Raw genomic sequence first — 5,829 nt, 5'->3', positions numbered from 1 at the left:
TTGGGTGGCTTAATCTTCTCTCTCTCTCTCTCTCTCTCTTCCTCATCACCACCGGGAGACATCTCCCGTCACGCTGGGTGCAGTCGCACCTCCACAGGTCTCCAGTATCATCTATTGATACTGGTGATGGCTCAAAAGGGCCACCACTTACGGCTTCATCTTCATCTTAACATATTCACAAGGGAAACATCTCCCATCATGCAGGGTGCATTCGCACCTCCACAGATCTCCAGTATCAGCTCTTGATACTGGTAATGGCTTAAAAGGGCCACCACTTACGGGCTATTCATGCCCGTGCCACCTTTTGGGTGGCTTAATCTTCATCAATCAATCAAACATGGGCTCTGTAATCAGTAGGCGACATGGCCAACCGCACGATCAGGGAAGCCCGGGCCACTCACGGCACAAACCCCCAGTATTTAGTTGAGAAAATTATAAGAACTAGGATATACGACTCTAGGTACTGGAAAGAAGAATGCTTTGCCCTCTCGGCGGAATTACTAGTCGACAAAGCAATAGCCCTCAGGTGTATTGGTGGTGTTCACGGAGCCAACAGCAAACCCACGCCATTCCTATGTCTCGTGCTAAAGATGCTCCAGATCCAACCTGAGACTGACATAATTATAGAATTCTTCACACAAGAGGATTTTAAGTATGCTCGTGCTTTGGGGGCATTTTACTTGAGGCTTGTATGTGGATCACTGAATTGTTACAAGTACCTGGAACCTCTCCTTAATGACTTTAGAAAACTACGCGTTATTGACCGTTCCGGCCAGTTCCAGTTTACTCACATGGATGAATATATTGATTGTTTATTAAGAGATGAATGTTCATGTGATATAATTTTACCGAGGATCCAAAAGAGACCGATTCATGAAGTCAACAACGAGCTTAAAGGACGAGTATCCGTATTAAATGATGATTTGGACAACCACGAGAGGGAAAGTGATGAGGAGGACATCTTTCCTCCACCAAGACCAAGAAATGATCCAGTAGAGCCATCCCGAACAACACTCTGTGACGACCAGGATGGCAGAGGCCACTCTCGCTCCCCACACCGAGGCCTTCCATGTGACAAAGAAAGAGAAAAGCTTCGCAGAAGTCACTCACAGGAGACAGATCATGAAAGAGGGAAGGAAAGGTCGAGAAAGAGACATCGCAGCAGATCAGAACAACGTCAGCGACGAGGATCTCCAGCCCATCTTCCCCATCACCGAAAAAATCGTGGAGAAAGAGAATCAAATAGAGAGAGAGGAAGGGATTGGAATCGTTGTGAACGCAAAGGAAAACAATATCGCAGTGGACGTAGTAAATGAGATACCTTTTTGAGGATGTGGTAGGAGCTGACAGTGCTCCGTTTGACTTGCAACATCACAAATATCTCACTGCCCTCTCATGAGTTGACCTCACACTTGACTGCCGCCTCATATGAACCTCAAGCTTCCTGTGTTATCATTATACACGAAGCCTTCTTTGGACTCTTGTATGTATTTGAAGACCTGTATTCACGTTTCTGTCTTATAAGAACTATGTATTAATAAACAAGTACTTCAATAAACACTGTTGTAATAAATGAATGCTATTATTTACCATCCCAAAGAATAATATGTACCTTTATTCAAGTACAAATAAAATATTTAAATATCTTAGCGCCTGGTGCTTGGAGAGTAGCTGTGATTAGGGTCTTCATCTGGATGAAAAATGTGAAAACCATCTTAAATGTGTTTTTTGATGTTTTTGACGTTGGTCGCAGAAAGGTGACATTTATATAAAGTCGTTTTTAACATAAATTACGTTAATTTCAGTCACTCAATTCATGGACCTTTGGTGCAAACGTATAACTAATGTTTTTAAATTCATCGCCAGCAAATGTTTTTAAACGTTTCTATTTTAAATTAAGTAAAAATGCTTAATGTATGTGGGTGGTTTTGTGCATGTGTGGGGTTGTGCTGGTCTGTGTGTGTGCGTGTACTTTTGATGTGTATGTTAAAGTGCAAATATGTAAGCACTACCATTACAAGAATAGGTGTATGGAGGTATTCCTTTTTTTTATTAATACATTAGGTACATCTGCATTTGTGCAGCTACCCTAGACTACATGAAGGGGGAGTACAGTGTCAAAAAGCTAGTTAGGTGATGCTAAAAATTCCCCATCACACAGGATGGTTAGCCCATTTTGAATGAACAGCATGTTAAAATTTATGAATGCGTCTGTGGGGTTGACCGCTGAATGTAATGGACTTGAGTCGAGGACGGGTTGGTCCTGGGACCTCTGTTGTTTAATATATATATAAATGATTTAGATTCAGGTTTGAGTAGCAACATTTGCAAATTTGCCGATGATACGAAAATCGGTAGGGAAATTAATTGGGAGGAGGACTCACTATCACTTCAAGTTCATCTAGATAGGGTTTTGAAATGGTCAAAGGATTGGCAGATGCAGTTTAATGCTGATAAATGTAAAGTTCTGAGGTTAGGTAATGATGATAGAGTTACAAGATACGAGCTAGATGGTGTTGAGATTGCGAAAGGGATCTGGGAGTTATGATTAGTAAGAATTTAAAACACAAGGATCAATGCATAAATGTTCGTAATAAGGCAAATGGGACACTTGGATTTATTAATCGCAGCGTTAGTAACAAGACACCTGGTGTGGTTCTCAAGCTATATCTTGCTCTAGTTAGGCCCCATTTAGATTATGCAGTTCAGTTTTGGTCGCCATAGTGAAAAATGGATATAAATTCACTTGAACGTGTCCAGCGTAGGATGACTAAGTTAATTCCCCAAATTAGAAATCTTCCATATGAAGAAAGATTAACAAAGCTTAAATTGCATTCACTGGAAAGGTGAAGAGTTTGGGGTGACATGATAGAGGTTTACAAGTGGGTGAATGGACATAACAAAGGGGATATTAATAGGGTATTAAAAGTATCAACACTAGACAGAACACGAAACAATGGGTATAAATTGGATAAGTTTAGATTTAGGAAAGACTTGGGTAAATACTGGTTCAGTAACAGGGTTGTTGATTTGTGGAACCAATTGCCACGTAACATTGTGGAGGTGGGGTCTCTCGATTGTTTCAAGCATGGGTTGGACGTGTATGAGTGGGATTGGGTGGTTATAAATAGGAGCTGTCTCGTATGGGCCAATAGGCCTTCTGCAGTTGCCTTTGTTCTATGTTCTTATGTTTACAAGTGGATTGATGGACACAACAAACGGAATAATAATAGGGTATTAAAAGTATCAACACAAGACAGAACACGAAACAATGGGTATAAATTGGATAAATTTAGATTTAGGAAAGACTTGGGTAAATACTGGTTCGGTAACAGGGTTGTTGATTTGTGGAACCAATTACCGCATAACGTGGTGGAGGTGGGGTTCCTCGATTGTTTCAAGCGCGGGATGGACATGTTTATGAGTGGGATTGGGTGGTTATAGATAGGAGCTGCCTCGTAAGGGCCAATAGGCCTTTTGCAGTTGCCTTTGTTCTTATGTTCTTATAAATTCTTATAAATAGGAGCTGCCTCGTACGGGCCAATAGGCCTTCTGCAGTTATCTCTGTTTTTATGTTCATATGCTCTCATAATCTTGCTCCTCCTCCCCACCCCTCTTCTATCCCTCACTGACACCTGACTCCTACCCTCTTCTCTAGGACACTAATAAATACGCCTCCATCTTAAACATGGGCTCACCATTTGGTCACCACTTGGTCCGGGAGACATCTCCCGTCACGCTGGGTGCAGTTGCGCCTCCACAGATCTCCAGTATCATCTTTTGATACTGGTAATGGCTCGAAAGGGCCACCACTTACGGGCTATTCATGCCCGTGCCACCTCTTGGGTGGCTTAATCTTCATCAATCAATCAATCAGAATATGTACAGACATCTCCCGTCACGCAGGGTGCAGTCGCACCTCCACAGATCTCCAGTATCATCTAGTGATACTGGAAATGGCTCAAAAGGGCCACCACTTATGGGCTATTCATGCCCAAGCCACCTTTTGGGTGGCTTAATCTTCTCTCTCTCTCTCTCTCTTCCTCATCACCACCGGGAGACATCTCCCGTCACGCTGGGTGCAGTCGCACCTCCACAGGTCTCCAGTATCATCTATTGATACTGGTGATGGCTCAAAAGGGCCACCACTTACGGCTTCATCTTCATCTTAACATATTCACAAGGGAAACATCTCCCATCATGCAGGGTTCATTCGCACCTCCACAGATCTCCAGTATCAGCTCTTGATACTGGTAATGGCTTAAAAGGGCCACCACTTACGGGCTATTCATGCCCGTGCCACCTTTTGGGTGGCTTAATCTTCATCAATCAATCAAACATGGGCTCTGTAATCAGTAGGCGACATGGCCAACCGCACGATCAGGGAAGCCCGGGCCACTCACGGCACAAACCCCCAGTATTTAGTTGAGAAAATTATAAGAACTAGGATATACGACTCTAGGTACTGGAAAGAAGAATGCTTTGCCCTCTCGGCGGAATTACTAGTCGACAAAGCAATAGCCCTCAGGTGTATTGGTGGTGTTCACGGAGCCAACAGCAAACCCACGCCATTCCTATGTCTCGTGCTAAAGATGCTCCAGATCCAACCTGAGACTGACATAATTATAGAATTCATCACACAAGAGGATTTTAAGTATGCTCGTGCTTTGGGGGCATTTTACTTGAGGCTTGTATGTGGATCACTGAATTGTTACAAGTACCTGGAACCTCTCCTTAATGACTTTAGAAAACTACGCGTTATTGACCGTTCCGGCCAGTTCCAGTTTACTCACATGGATGAATATATTGATTGTTTATTAAGAGATGAATGTTCATGTGATATAATTTTACCGAGGATCCAAAAGAGACCGATTCATGAAGTCAACAACGAGCTTAAAGGACGAGTATCCGTATTAAATGATGATTTGGACAACCACGAGAGGGAAAGTGATGAGGAGGACATCTTTCCTCCACCAAGACCAAGAAATGATCCAGTAGAGCCATCCCGAACAACACTCTGTGACGACCAGGATGGCAGAGGCCACTCTCGCTCCCCACACCGAGGCCTTCCATGTGACAAAGAAAGAGAAAAGCTTCGCAGAAGTCACTCACAGGAGACAGATCATGAAAGAGGGAAGGAAAGGTCGAGAAAGAGACATCGCAGCAGATCAGAACAACGTCAGCGACGAGGATCTCCAGCCCATCTTCCCCATCACCGAAAAAATCGTGGAGAAAGAGAATCAAATAGAGAGAGAGGAAGGGATTGGAATCGTTGTGAACGCAAAGGAAAACAATATCGCAGTGGACGTAGTAAATGAGATACCTTTTTGAGGATGTGGTAGGAGCTGACAGTGCTCCGTTTGACTTGCAACATCACAAATATCTCACTGCCCTCTCATGAGTTGACCTCTGTTACGGCCCTCTCGGGACGCAACGGGGTTCTTACTCTGATGTAGTTAGAGGAAGATATATATCCGGCCCCAAGCCAGTAGAGGCTATCAAGGGATGCGATCCGTGACGCAAGTAACTTAAAGGGAGTAGGGAAAGAAAGGTAAGAACTTAATATAATATAATATAACCTTCACCATTTAAATATATAAAAGTAAAACGTACACAAGGGGGAGGGGTATTAACACTTTACAAAGGGGATCAACACTGTAGTCTTCTGCTGGAGACTATGGATCCTCGAAGCTAGGTGCTGAGTCCGCGGTGCTTTCTTCGTGGCCTCAAGACGTGTCCTCTGAGAACGCCGAGTCTACCCTGGCCACAGGTCAGCCACAACACAGGTCCACTGGGGGCACCGTCGTGGAGGCCGTCAACCACACATCC

The 5,829-nt window shown here is 43.7% G+C and overlaps 2 pseudogenes; both read left to right on the top strand.

Moving 5' to 3' along the window:
- Positions 1 to 215: 215 nt before the first annotated feature.
- LOC138362050 (pre-mRNA-splicing factor 38A pseudogene) lies at positions 216 to 1,316 on the top strand (annotated as a pseudogene).
- Positions 1,317 to 4,364: 3,048 nt separating this feature from the next.
- On the top strand, positions 4,365 to 5,318 carry LOC138362049 (pre-mRNA-splicing factor 38A pseudogene; annotated as a pseudogene).
- Positions 5,319 to 5,829: the final 511 nt, after the last annotated feature.

The sequence above is a fragment of the Procambarus clarkii genome, unplaced genomic scaffold (genome assembly GCF_040958095.1).
Source record: "Procambarus clarkii isolate CNS0578487 unplaced genomic scaffold, FALCON_Pclarkii_2.0 HiC_scaffold_1132, whole genome shotgun sequence".
Lineage (NCBI taxonomy): Eukaryota > Metazoa > Arthropoda > Malacostraca > Decapoda > Cambaridae > Procambarus > Procambarus clarkii.
The sequence above is the reverse complement of the archived record's forward strand: the minus strand, read 5'-3'. Positions and strand labels throughout refer to the sequence as shown.